This window comes from Pteropus alecto, unplaced genomic scaffold (assembly GCF_000325575.1).
Source record: "Pteropus alecto unplaced genomic scaffold, ASM32557v1 scaffold219, whole genome shotgun sequence".
NCBI lineage: Eukaryota > Metazoa > Chordata > Mammalia > Chiroptera > Pteropodidae > Pteropus > Pteropus alecto.
The window spans coordinates 757,522-773,578 of record NW_006443128.1 but is presented as its reverse complement, the minus strand read 5'-3'; the positions used below and the strand labels follow the sequence as shown (position 1 = coordinate 773,578).

At 48.4% G+C, this 16,057-nt stretch overlaps 1 protein-coding gene across 2 annotated transcripts in view; it reads right to left on the bottom strand.

Moving 5' to 3' along the window:
• The window catches only part of SEMA4D (semaphorin 4D), a 90,323-nt gene that overhangs the window by 26,687 nt on the left and 47,579 nt on the right, over positions 1 to 16,057 (bottom strand). The window contains exon 1 of one of the 2 annotated variants that reach the window (XM_006923403.3): positions 13,169 to 13,337. The exons of the other annotated variant lie outside the window; for it this stretch is intronic. The gene's annotated coding sequence lies outside the window, so the exon portion shown is untranslated. Of the gene's footprint in view, positions 1 to 13,168; positions 13,338 to 16,057 lie in introns of those variants that run through there. 2 annotated transcript variants of the gene reach the window in all.

Below are 16,057 nucleotides of genomic sequence, written 5' to 3'. Positions count from 1 at the left end.
CTCCCCCAGCTCATAGCGGATAGCGGTTCTTCCTGAGCTTGCGTGAGGCCCTGAGAACCTGTGCCCACAGCCCGGGGCCCTTCTGGCTATAGGGCACAGATGTGAGACCCACTAGGATGTTTCATTTCCCCTCAAATATCAATGTGGAGCCATTTCTGTTCGGAGGAAGTGGTTTCCAAGAGCCCCACGACAAGAACGAATTCCTACTTAGGTCCATGATATAAGTCGGTCTTCTGAGAAAAACACACTGCAGCCAGGCTTAGAACCTGGACGTAGGAGATGGAACCGGCCCTCTGGAACCCGGTGCCCAGAATGCAGAGATTTATCTCAACTCTCTCCTCAAACCAGTGAAAGAATACTCTAAAAGGGCATAAACCATAAGGATAAAAACAGGGAGAGGACACCAGCCCATGAGGATGTTAACAAACCTTAGAAACCATAAAGAGAACAGATGAGCATAACTAGTGGTGTGCTGGCAAACTTTAACAACTAAGGGGCAGGGGTGGGGTGCCCTGCTTTGCAGTGATATACTGATTACTGGGGTGTAATCTCCTGACATGATGTCACTGAACAAAGAGGCAGGATGGAGATGCACTGGAGTGCACCAGGGTATAGTACTTCCACCACACAGATATGACAGGCATGGGGCCTCAAGAACACAGATAAAGTGAAACAGGGAAGGGATGAGTTTAAGTATGCCTACTTTCACCATTACTTTTAATACAGTTCACTGAAGTTTACAAAATTGCATTTTTGATAACAGTTGTGTTCAGCACTACTGGTAATTAATTGACTTTGTGGACCAAACAGAGGTGAAACCAGAGCCTGTGAGGGGAGAAGCCACAAAGAAACAAAACCTGAGAAAATGAATGCAAGCTTAGAAATTAAAATTTTGATTTAAGAAAGAAAATACTCAGGGGGGAGGACTGGAAGATAAAACTGAGGAGGCTTCCTAGAAGGTGAACAATATGACAGATGAAAATTGGGAGAGAAAAGATAAGAAAGCTGAAGGATCAAATGAAGAGGCCCACAGCTAACAGGAGTTGTAAGAGAGAAAACAGGAAGAATTATTAGAGAAATAATAAAAAGAAATACAAATAAATATACAAATATATTTTTTTATATAGGAAAATGTCTAGAACATAAAGACACAAAAGTGCCAAGCAGCGAATGAACGGAACAAGACCTCCATCCTCCATACCAGGCATGTTGTGAGGAGGTGTGAGAACCTAGGAGACAAAGGGAGCACCTGAAAACTTCCAGGGAGAAAAGAGGTCCTACACAATTACCTGCCGAGAGCCGTCAGGAATTTCACTGTCAGGAACTATCGGTATAAGAAGTTTGAAGGAAAATACCCCAAAGGGCTAAAACAGCTGCAGCTTACTGTCTCAGGGACAAAGAGACAAGGTCAAAAGATGCTACTTCACTTAAAATCATGTGCACTAATTGCTCTGATCAAAATTAACTATATTTTAAAAAGAAATCGACATTCAGATTCCTTGCAGCCTGGAAAACAACAGCTCAGTGAGGGTGGAAGTGGCAGACTCCACCCAGTGCGGGCGGCCTTCCGAAGGATGGGAAGATCAAGAGGCGTCTACACAGCCACATTTGGGGCTGACACTTTTGCAGGAACAATATGATTCAGCAAGGAGAAGTGCGCTGAGCAGCAGCACAGGAGTTAGTGTAAAACGCAGCTCAGAGAGTGACCAGCAAGGGGACCTGGCCCCTTGTACCCTCCACTCCACACAGAGCACCCCAGCCTTTGCACATGCTGCCCTTTCTTCCAGAATGTTCTACTCCCAAAAGCTCTTGGGGTTGGCTCCTTCCCACAGTGACCCTTTGCTCCAAGACCACCTCCTCAAAGGCTGCTCCATCCCTACCTCTACCCCACTTCTGCTTTATTTCCTCATAGCACACTAAGGACTTGGAGATGTTTCAGTGACAATGTCTCAATGATGTAGCCCCTCCTGGGGCAGGGCAGAGCAAGGAGAATGCAAACATCCCAGTTAGAAGACCCAGGCCAGAGCAGGAGAAGACCAAGGTGAGGCCCAGTGGCAGAAAGTCTCAAGGACAAAATACCCAGAATGAACAGAAGTTTACAATGGACCTCATAAGGGCATTCTCGACCATGGCTTCCAGAAAGGTGGAGCTGCCCTGACAAATTCACCAGCAGATGCTGGGTGGAGGCCATACATCTCCTTCTGTCCACATGGCCTGCCTGCTCAAAGTGGTTTAGTTGAGAAGAGAACACATTTTTCTTAATTGCCTTTAGCCTGGACAAACTCAAAACTGGAGCTGGGTGGCTGTCATTCCCGGCGGTACCGGAGAATGGAGCAGTTCTTTCTGCAGAAGCACGCGGACTCCCCAGCACCCATGGGTTTTACCCAGCTCTGAGCCCTATTTATCAGCAGCAGACATCGGATTCCTGATTGCCTCAATCAGAACATGCCTCCTGTTCCCAGATGACCTTTTAAAAAACCCAGATGACCTTTAAAAAAAACCCATATGAACAGTCAAAGGCAGAAGGGTCCCTGCTACACAGGTGCCCCTCCTCATAGAGGACATTGCTTTATCACAATGGAAGGGCTGAATGTTTTTTCTTTTCCACTGACCACGTGTTGTTTTGTATAATTTAAAAACTTAAGCAAAGCACACTCCACATCCACACGACACACTGCTGCCAAGCACTCCTCCAGCAACAGTGGCTCCATGATCTCTGAGGGGGTGTCACATTAAGAATCACAACTTTAATACTCAAATGGAAACAGTGCAATAAAGTGCCTGTTCTGCTGGCTTTCTTGGGCATTTCTGAAAAGCTGAAGTAGCCCACTGGGAGCCGAGCATCAGGAGTAGCGTTTTGCCCCTCTGTGTGAAGTGCTGCCTTTCACATTGAAACAGGAGCCCATTAGGAAAACAGGGTCACACATGTCACTCCTGTTACCTACCATAATTGTGCTGGTTCATGAGGAGTGCACTTTAAATATCAGGAGAACAAAACCCAAAGGGGACTCTGAGCCCATCACTCAGTGCTGATCACATGACAGCTTTCCACCCCTGAGCAGCCCTGAATCAAGCCAGGGGACTATAGTAGAGAAAACAGGCACAGGCGGCAAACTACAAGGGTAAGGGCTAGCTCACAAAGTTGTGTGTATGCATGTCTGTATGTGCACACATGGGTATGTATCTGTGTATCTGAGTTTCTCTGCACATGTGTATATATGTGCATTTGTGTGGGCATCTGGATAGGTGTGATCTATATATGCATGAGCATCTGTGCTTGCGTGCATGCGTGTGCATTCATGTATACATACATCTCTGTGCATATGAGCATGTGATTGCATGTGTGGTCACATCTGTCTTGTGTGCACACATGTGTGCATACACATATGTATGCATGTGTGCACATAGGTGTGTCGTATGTGTGCACTCTATTGCAGCACAAAAATTCTGATCTGGTATTGCATTCTTAGATGTGAATGGTGATTGCCACCTGGGGTCCAGTAAGGCAGGAACCATGGACTGCAGGTGCTATCTAGGGTCTGTTACATCCACCTCACGCCTTGGCTTCCCTTCCTGAGACCACCTGTCTGGGGCAGAAGGGATGGGTCACAGAGGGGACACCACTCACTACCACACATAAGGAACCAGTGCTCCTGTCAGCGACAGGATGATAGCCAATGTTAAAAGTGCCCTCACGAGAATCCCCAGGGAACCCATGAAAGGGGATCCGGATGACAGCTGTAGATGACTGCTGGAGCAGCTTGTTCTGGCTTCTTGTCTACAGGGTTTGTTCAGACAGGACAAGTGAAGCCCTCCCCGCCTCTAGGCTCTGTGGCCGGGACAGTGAAAGACACGTACCTACCCACACCTTCCCAGGACTCCCAGCTGAGAGCAGAAAATGAGACAGCAACCCCGAGACCATGTTCTGCTGATGTCACATCCAGGCTGTCCCCAATGCCATGACCCTCTTGCCCATCCCTAGGCTGTCCCCAACCCTATGTCCCCCACCCACATCCCCGGGTATGGTGCTGATGTCACCATATCACTGAAATGGCCTTGTGCCTCTGGGAATCAGGATGGATTTCAGGAGTTCTCTGTGTCACATGCCCGACAAAGAGTTTATTGTTTCAACTTCAGTTTCCCCAGAACTTAGAACAGATTCCTGGGAGCAGCAGTCCAGCTGCATGGGGAGTTGGGTTCAATTGGACTCACCCTGCAGAAAAGCATCCAGGACACTGTCCCAGGACGCCTGCTTTCCCCTCCAGCCACCTTGCAGGGGCAAGCAAGCCAGTCAGGATGCCCAACACAACTTAACATATCATTCCCTCACTTAGACGCAGGCACGTGTGCCACGCACATACTGACAGGAGCTGGGAAGGGGACAGAGGGCAGCGGGGTGAGGGACATACACCAACCAATCAGTCATTAATCAACTAGCAGTGACAACAGGCATGTGCTGAGAAGGGCATAAGTAGGGTGGGTGCAGGGGCAGTAGGGACCCCACCAGCCCTGTAAACTAAAGGGCTCAGCAAAAAAAAAAAACAAAAACACCCCAGAGACAAATGATCTAGGGGGTAAAAACTATGAAAAAAATCCTTGTAGCATAAATGCCAGGGCTTGGAATTCCTAATTAATGCAGTGACCTAACACAGGCCCAGCTCAGCAGACCAGGCTGTTAACAAAACGTGTGTATGTCTATAACCAGCCAATAAATCCAGACAGTGTCAAGTGTCCCAGAAGCTGAATCATTACCACAATCATTACCACCACCTACCAAACTGGCACGAACTGGGGCCACACATCCATGGCAACACCGAAGACCCTGCTGATGAAAGGACAGCTGGGACAAGCAGAGTGACACCTTTGCTGGGCCCATTCACAACAAGTGAGTAACAGACAAGGAAGAAGGAGAGAAGGGGGCTTTCCTTTTGTTCTGACAAATTAAACTGACATTTCTCTTTCCTCAAAAACTGGAAATATATGATTGAACATGTACTAACTGACCAAAATGAATCACAAAACGACCCAAATCCAAGGCACGATGACATTGAGATCCTTCTTTTTACATCAGACCTCACCGACGACCCCCTTATATTCTCAAAAAGAAGATGTAGCATTTCAGGGCTTAGATCAGGGGCTGTCAGTCCAGAGACAGCAGGGGAAGAGGCACAAGTGAGCAAAGGCAATGGGGGGAAGATATAAAAATGGGTGATGCACGGGGATCTGGGTACCCAGCACCTATTGCCCTGTGGGCTCCACCTCAAGCCAACCCAAGCAACAGCAGCCAAGTTCAGATCTCTGACCCCAAGAGCTCACAGGGACTAACAATCAGCCTTCTGCTGAATTCCACTGAGGTTTCCACAAGATGTCAACTTAGCAACTTTAGGATATAGGCTGAGAAGAAACAAAATGATTTTATCTGTATTTTGGGCCTCTCAAAATTTCCCAATCATTTCGAGGAAGAAGTCTTCGGAAATCTTTTCTCTGGAAATAATGGGAAACAAGAACATTTAAGCACTTAAATTGTCTGTCCACATAAACTCAGCATCACTTCTGGAATGGCACTGTAAAAAAACCTGTTAATTTTTTTTTTTAACTTCTAGACCCTCTGGCAACTGACTCTCTGACCCAAGATGAGCATGGTATTGATGCACTTGTGCAAATAAGAGGGAATGAGTGTGTAATCACTCACTTGTAAACAAAGGACATCCAACTCAGCCAGTCACCCAGGAGCACGAACTGGTCCCCAACTACTGACCACCACCATTCCCCACAAAGTAAGCCATTCAAATAGGAACTACGATTACAGTCATTAATCAAAAAGTATCCTTGATTTTTCTTCAGATACGTATGCTTTAGAATTCATCCTCCTTGAAATCCAAAAGTCTGAGGCAATGGAGAAAACAGAGATACATATAAAATATTCATAAGAAAATGATTTCCTGAAGAAACTGTTTAGTTTCAATTCTTGTTTTGATTGTTGTTTTTAAGCCAAACAGAAGTATTTTCACAGTGGTGTAGCAAGTTGCTGTGCTGTGTTTGTTATCCTTTCACAGTACAGGATGGAGCCCTCACAAGGATCTCCCAGTCCAACAAGATCACAAATGATTCAACAAAGAATCAGATGGTGAAACCAGAGGCCACATGTGGGATTAATGATGGGATTAGCAGCTAGTTAAACTGATAATGACCCCTCTATGGCTGAAAATAATCCAACGTATTTTTTAAACCTCAGAATCAAACTAGCATTTTTTGTGGCTGGAATATTATTTTCTTTTCCTTTAAGAGCTTATACAATTCTTGCTATTTCTCTGAAGAAAGCTAAGAAGCAGGAGGGGCTTCCTGGAAACATGCCTTATGCCCCATTTCCTCACACAGCCCCTGGGCAGTGGAACCAATCAAGCTGGCAGCACGGAACCAGTCTGCTCCCCACTCTTCCACGTCTACCCACAGCACACAATGGCCAGGGGCACCTGGGACCACTCGGATGATCCGACATGTCCTCTAAATCCTGAGCAAACACCTTGAGTTAGCAAATGAGACTCCAAAGTAACAGGCAGAAGTGGTCAGAATTCACCAGGACCCGCTGTGGCAGGGCTTCCAAGGGCTGATTCCAAGTCTTTCCTCCAGCAGTGGCTGCTTTTGACAGCCAGTTTGTAAGCAAAATTAACTTCGCATCTGAGCAAGCAGGGAAGAGTCCTGGACAAGGCCATATCCACCCAGGACACAGAACCCAATGTCTTCTATTTAAACGCTGGGGGAGGTGTTGGCTCAGCAGATGGACAGGCAATGAGCAAACCTGATAAACTGTGGGATTTTCCTGTCTCACAGGTAGGTGGGGCTCAGCAGCTACCTGGAGACTGTCGAAAACACTTACTGGAAAAAGAGACTAATTCACATACAAATAAGAGGTTTAGACAAACAACAAGAATACTAAAAATTATAACCAAAAAACTTTTCTTTTCTAGAAATTCAATAAACCTTTGTCATTTTAATAAATAAAAGACCAGAGCTGCTTGTTCTGTGTTAGACAAGCATGTACCCTATTCACTCTAATTTCATGGTATTGAACATAGGACAGCAGGTTAGGGTAGTATGTGTGTCTGCATTCTTAATAACCTCACACAGTGCACCTGGCGTCCTCATTTTCTCCTTCAATCCAAGTCACCGTATCTCATCTTCACCAAACAGCTTCTAGCCTGTGGTTCCTGGGTAAAAATACACACTTCTGGCCTCAGCCAACCATGGAGGCCCGGGCCCTTACTTGTCTTCACTCTTCATATGGCAATTTTTTCTTCTTTCTCGAGATAGAAAACCCACAAGCCATAATTAGTTATCACACTGAAGCATGCGAAATACATACTCCTCACGCAATTATTAACTACATAGTTTTAACTAGGCATCTCTGAACTTCTTATAACGCACCTAAAAAGAATGCAAGGGTCTAACTGCAAAACAAAGGAATTAACCAGAAGAGAGAGAAACGTTTCCCTCTTCCTTACAAGAAATTTGGTCCTTACCCCACACCGGTCCCCCAGAGGTGCAAAGGAGTATGGGAGCTCCAACACCCATGCCTAATGGCCACTCGTGACAGTAGCACAGGGCCAGGCTGAAGTGGGCCTTTGCCCACATTCTGGCAGCTGTGATCTTTTCTTCCGAAGGTCCCTCACCCTGGCAGTAGCCAGGTCGTTTCTTTAGCACATGGAAAAGACACAGGTGGTACAGGGCCAGAACATGGGATTCTGTGGGTAAGAATGACCTGGGCTCCAGGCCTGTCTTCCATATTTAGCAGCTGTGTGTCCTTAGGAGAGTTTCTGGGCCTCTCTGTGCCTACTGCCTTATCCAGAAAAAAGCGCATTAAAGATAGTGTCTACACCTCACTTGGTTGTTATAAGGATCCACGAGTGACCATGTGAAAAGCTTAAAGCAAAGTCTGGCATCTAAAAAGCACTGCACTGTATAATTATCAGTTAAGACGCTTCCAAACCTGAGAACACTTGCTAAGAAGACTCTACAGCACGTAAAAGCAGGGTTTGGCCGCCAGTACATCTACAGCCCTTTCTTGCAATAAGCTAAGAAGACTCTACAGCACGTAAAAGCAGGGTTTACAGCCCTTTCCTGCAATAGGGGGTCAGAGGAGTGGTCGCATGCACTGGGCAACCTCCCAGGAGCCACTTGGCAACACCTGCAAGAACTTCTGATCCAAGTTCTCTGCCAGGGTCCCAAGTTCACTCCCACATGCACAAGATGACCAAGCATGAGGCTATTCAACCAGCAACACCTAGAAGTCCACCTGTGTTTGTGTGTGTGTATGTATGTGTGCATAAATGTATACTTATTTATATTTGAATCGTGGCACATCCTTAGGCTGGAATACGATGCAGCTGTTAAAAGGAACAAAGCAGCCACTGAGATGAAAGGATCTCCAAGATACTTAGTTCATTAAAAATTAAGGTTCTCAACAGTGTTAGAGTATGTTCCCATTTGTGCAGGCACATGATCCATGACCATCTGTATGTGTATATAGAATTTAATTTTAAAAAATGACTATCTGATTAGATCAGAATTTAATCAAAGACCTGCTGGCAGTAAACAACTAGTGTGTGGCTTTGGTCTGGAATAGGAATGTATTTCATTCTTTAACATTTGTATTTTTTAGCACATTTGAATTCTTAACTTAAGCATATGGTTTCCTAATTATTTTTAAACCAGATAGTAAAAGACAGATTAAATTTTAAAAAATTAGAAAATACAGAAAATGCCAGAGAAGAACACATTTCTGAAAATTTCAAAAAAAGCTATAATAATTTTATTATTAGTAATAATGATTCCCTTTTTGAAGTTTACTAAACAGATTCATCAAAATGGAAGTTTTTAAGAACAGCAGACAGACTTAACATCACTTCCAGTCATTCTGACATTGTGTTCGTCCTCTTCCTTCTAAATAACTGAAACAGAGGAAGAGTGTTCGTTCATGACCACTTCTGGAGGGTGAGCCACACATGCTGGGGTTGAAATATGTGAGTGCGCAGGGCCTGGGGAGGGTAGGCTGCGATGACTCCACAGTGCCCCTGGGTGGGGTGGGATAGGCAGGCTTGTAGCCACACTGCAGCAGAAACAAAGACCTGGAAGTCCAAGTAGGAAGCAAGCTCCTGTGACTCGTGGGTTGGCAGGAGGGGAGGGTGGGACCCAAGTGTGGATTGTGCTGAGCTCCCTGAAACTCTCTTTGTGTGCGTCTGGTACTCTCAAGCATCATTTCATGGCTGTGTGATGTTCCAATGAAATTTGATAATGTTAGAATTCAGATCACTACAATTTTCCACTTAAAATTCATTTTTAAAGACTGATTTTAACCACCAGCAAAATTTGACCAAAAAGCTTTTCTATCTAGAATGCAAAGCCTATTTGTAGAGGCCTGGGTGACACACAGAGGATACTGTGAGATGGTCATAAGGTTATCCTTTCATACCTTGGGGAGTAGGAAACTGACTCGGGACTTAGACTCATTATAATGACAGGTTTGCGTCCTTCTACTGGGATATATCCTACTCAATTTCTGTGACTTATGTTCATTCAACCTTCTTCTAAGTTTTTCCAGTTAGTTGAGCTATTTTTGAAAAGGCATAAAAATGTTGTCTGCTATAAAACACAATCAAGTCATGTGGCACAAATACTTTCCATACTTCTTTTAGGTCAATTAGATCAGAGGTACCCCTGGGTCGGGGATCAGAACCAGTTCACAGCCTGTTAGGAACTGGGCCACACAGCAGGAGGTGAGCAGCAGGTGAGCAAAGCTTCATCTGTATTGGCAGCCGCTCCCCAGCATTACTGCCTCAGCTCCACCTCCGATCATCAGGCATTAGATTCTCTCATAGGAGCACTGGTCTCTTGGTGCCATAAAAGGTTGAGGACTGCTGAATTAGATGCTTTATTAATTCAGTTTATATTTACTCTCCCCCCTAACAGGGGAGGCAGCAAAGTGTGCTGGCCAGGTGTGGGCTCCGAGACCAGCCTGCCCTCATTCAGGTCTGGTGTGACCCCTTCCCAGCTGTGCGACCTAGAACAGGTCACTAACCCTCCACCCCGCCCCCCGCAGCTACTCTACCTCTCTAGCTACTCCCTCAGCTTCTCCAACTCCCCCAAGGGAAGGATACAATGCAGCTTACCTCTGGGGATGAAGCTGCACAAATGAGGACTTGCAAAGCACACGCATGTGCTACAGAAGTGGACTTAAATAAAATGTTAACACAGTCACACAAAATGGTGCTGCCCTTGTGATACAGGTGGGACACTTCCCAGTGCATGGACAGAAAGGTCCAACCAGAATCTCACAGCCACACAGGCTGCACCCTAACAAAAACGAGTTGGGGAGGGGAAGCAGGTTTTCTTAGACACTCCTGGATCCTTCAGAGCCCTGGTGAGACAGACTTAGGGCCTGCTGTCAAGGAGAAACAAGAGTCACAGAATGCAGCCACCAGTCTAGAGCCACAGTCAGAGTTGGGACTTCCCCTCCTGGGTCTTACAATCACCCTAGGACTTGTCAGCACATCCCTGACAATCCCGGCTCTGGAGCGGTCTGTGGCACTGGAGATAGGGCACGTCACAATGAGCAGGACTAGAAATTGCTCTCTGTGAAGTTCTGTCTCTGAGAGCTGTGCTTCCAGCCAATGCTCCTGATGCCAGGAGCAGCATCTCCCACCATTCCTTCTCCAGGAACTCAAGGCAGAGACGAGGGGTGTCCTAGCCCCATAGCAGGTGCTTCAGAGATGGCGGCTCCTTCGCTGCCATTTGCTAGGCAGTGAAGGCATCACAGAAGCTGCCTGAACCATCCGGAATCCAGAGCTGGCTCAGGACTGCACTCTGGGTTGCCTGTGACCCAGGTGCTCACGGCTGGGCATGGGGAGAGAGCATGTGGTTTTGCCAGGGGGCCAGACTCCTCCTGCCTGGTGCGTGGCCACCAGACCCAGCCCAGCTGCAGAGGGATGAGAGGTCTCTTCTCTGCTGTGGTGGGAGGGATGGGCCTAGGAGCTTCAACAGGTCCAGGCCCGAGAGAGGATTTCTTTTTTTAAGTCTCAAAACCACAAAATACCATTCTCTTTGCCTTTGTCTTTAGTAATTAGTAGAAACTATACAGCAGAGTTACAGAGTCAGGCCCACTTGACCACAGGCCATCATCCAACTTGGGTCAGCACAGCCTGAGCCAACACGAGGCCTCTCCTTTTACCCTGGATTCCCTCCCAGGACGTGGCCATCAGAAAATCTAGCAAAAGTGCCACAAAGGCCCCAGGTCACCTCTCCTCCTGGCAGGACAAAAAGAACATTCACCAGCTCAGGCCACCAGTTCCCACCTCGGTATGGTTTTAGACTTCTGACTGTTGACTATCTTGTGCACACACTACACACACAAGACTTTTATTCTGATTCACCAGTGTCTGCACCATTTGCTGTGACCTCCAGGAACACCAGTTCGGCCCGCAGTGTCGGCTGCGCAGCTCGCAGCCAAGACTCTGCTGCCTATGAACTATGTTCGAACCACGCCAGCCCATGCCCATCAACAGAGGACCGAGTGGCCACGGTGGGAGGGTGGGCTGGCTTCCCAAGAGCACTCAGAACAGGACTGAGCATCAGCCACGTCCCGAGCTGGGAGGAGGAAGAAGCACACTCTGCCGGCCCCACCTGAGGCCTGGAAAAAGGCTGGCTTTTCCTAACCTGGGAAGCACCAGAACTGCCTCTGCTGCTAAGATACTTACAGTCCAACCATCTATATGCAGAAAGGTGCCTGGGAGTAGCTTCTGCTGCACTCCCCAGAGCAAAGGAAGCCCAGGTCATAGTGAGCCACCTGAAGTCACCAAGCACCCAGATTCCAGGAATTCGCTCTGCAGCCTCTGCATGGAAAAGAGTCCGCCCACATTCCACAAGCCTCTGCTAGCTGGACCCCAGTACTATTAACCTGTAACCTGCTCCTGGAGCCAAGCCTAATGATCCCAGAGTCTCACGGAAGCCCTGTCCTGCCATTCCACAGGAGGTGGGGTGTCCCCTTTCTGAGCCCTGTGTTACCTTCCAGGTAATTCACAATGTGTAAAATATGGAAAAGTGACTGGTTGGTGCATTACCGTCACCTGGTCATCTTTCTCCCGCTGAAGGCTTAACAGGCCCTCGTTCTGTCTCTGGCCCGCCCTGAAGAGGCACTCCCCATTCTAGGGTCCACTGCTGGGGAGGTTAGGAGCCCAGGTAGAGTGGTCTCAGTTTCGGCCAGGAGTGCCAAATCTCACTATTCGCAGGAACCAAAATCAATTAGAAAAATCTAAAAGAGGTTCTAGAACATACTTACACCATGAGAAGCTACGTCACCCGCCTCGCCCCCACTAGGGCCCTGCCACCTGTCCCTGTGGACTCATGTTGGCCCAGAACAACTTGGCTCCTGCTCAATACAGCACAGAGGCAATACTGCTTTACTCTGGATGGGTCATGGTCACCCCAGGTGCCCCGCCAGGGATGGGCCTCAGGTACACACATGCCACTTTGTGCATACTGTGGGACGTGGGGAAAGGACACAGGGACAGAATACAAGGGATCCCAAATGTGGGTGCTGGAACCATGCCAAAGGAAAGGGCTGCATTTTCTTACATTTTAGGACCCTTTGGGTAGAACATGTACATTTTTAAAGGCCAAAAAAATGTAGATAATTTTCCTTTACTAATCTGTTTTCTGGCCATCAGACTTAACGAGATGATAAAAAAATGGGCATGTGTGTACCCATATCAAACTGTCCCATTCTGTGAAGGCGACATTGCTTAGAGGCCTCGTTTTCTGCAGAACTGGACCTGGAGCATCGCCAGCTGGCTGTGCTAACAGGCCAGGTGGGGGCCTAGGCCACCCCACTGCGCAACTTGCTCCTCCAGCTCCTGGCACCCTCTCTCTGCCGAGTGCCAGCAGGTCCAACACAGAAACATAAATAAACCACTCCTCTCTCAGCCCTCCTTCTCAATACCAACCTGCCACTCGAGAGAGGTACCCAGGACTTCCTATGAGCACAAGGTGCCCCAAGAAATGCAGGTACGAACCTTTCATATCCAGTAGGTCTCAGTTAACCCCACCGCCAAGTATGGCTCCTGCCTTTCCTATGCCAAGGGATATGGGGCAAGTACTGCTCAGGACGAATGATTACCTGTGGATGGTCTGGCAGGTAGAGCCGTCAGGTCCCTGGGGTAGGCTGCTGTCCTATGTGGACATGGAGTACCCAGTGGGCTGACCTCAAACACAGCCTGGTCCTTGTCCTGGGTCTCTGTTCCTGGGTATGGGCCCTTCCCTTCCCTGCAGGCCTACCAGTAGCACGGCTGCTCCTGGGCACTTCTGCTTTCCCTGTAACCACACAGAAGGACGTGGTCCAGACAGACGCAGGGGGCGGTGTAGGTGCTATTTCCTGCAAGGGCACTTCCTTATGCTCCTAGCAGTCACAGAGTCAGAATGGGGCCACTCCCACTGTCATGGCTTCTCTCTGGGCTCCACACTCAGTACCACTCTGTGCTGCTCAGTCATATCCCTGCCAAGGACATCTAAGCCTCTGCATGCCAGACACAGCAAGCCAGGTCTACAAGTGCTATGGAAGGCCAAGCATGGACACCGCCACACTGTGGCCATCTGGGTGGGTACTAGGCTGCAGAGGCCAGGAGGGGAGTCCTCAGCCAGATGCAGGCAGGGCTCTCAGTGCTGTACAATTGTCAACCCAGTGAGTCCTCAGAGCCTCTGTGGCCCTGGCCCCCCACTTCCACCAGGACGTGGCCCTCCGCTTCCACCTCTACCTCTGTGTGTTCTCCCCTGCACTGGGACTCCAATAATACTCATGCCAGCCCGACCACCAGGTGTGGGGCAGTGGGCATCCCCAGAGTGAAAGTGCCTCCCAGAAGAGCAGAAAAGGAAATCAAACCCGGCTGGCCATGGGATGACCAGGAAAAGCAAGATGCTTATCCTTGTTTGGCTTTGTCAGCAGCCAAAGCCACTTCCCTCAGGGCTGGCTGGGCCCGCCCCACCTAGCTCTGTCCACCCCTCCACGTCTTTCACCTGGTTACCCAAAGCTCTGGGTCAGGAAGCTGATGCGCAGTCCAGGGAAGGGCAGGGAGGGGACACACAGGGGCCCTTGGGTGTAAGTCTCTCTGTCTCAGGCCCTAGAAGCATCCACAGCCAGGGTGGCCCCAGCTCCTTCCCTAACTATGGGCACCAACCAGACACCTGACCACCTGACCTGGCCTGGAGGCAGTCCCCTCACCTACCAGAGCCACTCCCCTGCCATACTGTTTGGAGGCCAGACCTCACCCTCTCTCTGGTTCATTTAGTCAGCCTCACCGGTCCCCTGTGAGAGGCCAGAGAAAAGTCTGGGAAGCTCAGACTTCCCCCATCACCACAGCAAGAGCCTTGTGGGGCAGGAAGAAGAGTGAGTCCGTCACCAAATGGCACCGGGAATGTGCTGACTCTTCACAGGGACTCCTGCAGCTACTCACTTAGCCAAGATCCATTACCTCATCATCTCCACTTCCCCCCAGATAAGAGCATCAAGGCTTGGAAACTACTAGAAGCAATGCCAGCAGTGCCCCAAACCCAGGATCTGATCAGGGCCTTCCCCCAGCACCACCTCACAGGTCCTCAGGGTTGGAAAGCTCTATTTGCCCTCCAATATGGGATACTCTGACCCAGAGGCCACACCAAGTTAGTAACCACACCTGGGCCTCACTGGGCTCATTTACATCCCGTTTCTTATCAAAATCTCCTACTTGCACCCAGTGACGAGTCCAGTGGCACTTGACAAAGGATGGAGAGGCCCTTGGTCAGAGCAGTACAGAGCAGTGGCTCTGCAGGGGGAGCTGTTTGCACCTGGCCACCCAGGACAGGTTCCAGGTTTAGAATGGAAACCACACCCAAAGATTCCGCAGGTGACAGAAGGTTCTAGGAACATTTAAGCCACAGGGAGGGGGACTATGCAAAGGTGAGAACATACATCATAAAAATCTCAGAACTGGAAGGAAGTTTTTACAATACTCACCCAACTTGTAGACCAAAACTCAAAGCACCTGCCCAGCCTGCCCCACCTCTCCGGCCCCCAACCCCAAAGGTCCCTGGGGACATCTTTCTTTTACCACAAAAAGCTGAGGGGCACCATGCTGGGCAGCCCCCCAACACACACATACACTAGTGTGGATCCCACCATCGTGGGGTGGGAAGTCCTTCCATCTTCAGCGGGAAACAATCGATTGCCCCCTGGGGGTGACTGCGCCTGGCTGTAAAAGCCCCATGCAGGGCGAGATCGACACTAGCCAGCAGCAAGGCCTAAGGACTACATTTTCCCAGGCCGAAGAAAGGACCCCGCAAAAGTTACCACTGACAGCTGAGGGCGGAAACAGGCTGGCCTTCCAGAAGAGTCTGACAAACTCTGCCACAGTTGTTTCCTTGGCCTCAGCAGTCCCGCAAGTTGAAAAGGATGCCAGCCCAGGAATGTTTATCTCTATATCGCTTTAACAGTAAAGATTTATCACCTAAATGTGTACCCATCAGGACTTGACTAAATAAATAATAATATTACAGCACACTATGCAGGCAGCCACACTATCAAGTCAATGTTTATTGACAAGTACAGATGAACATAATACATTATTAAATGCAAGAAGGAGACGATAAAACAGCACTTAAAATACAAGCTTATTCAGCTAAAAAAAATCAGTCAGGAATGCTCACGCCCAGAAAGGTCCTGAGTGGCACAGTTTCCAGCATTCACCCTTAACTCCTTGGTCCTGGCAGGGCAGCACTACTTGCTTTTGCAGGTCAGCTTGCGGGTGCACCTGACCTCAGAACTGTGACCACCAGTCAGAGGTGGAGGAGCACCAGGTGAGAACAGTGCTCAGTGCTGGCTGGGGGCTTCAGGGCATCTTTAAATATCTTCTTTGGACTTTCCTGTATCTTCTAATGCCTTTACATTGGAAATGCATTTTTCAGCATTTTTCTTACAAAACAATCATATTGTTCTTAAACATCATCAATTTCCCCAGATTCCCTCTTGCAGTCTTGT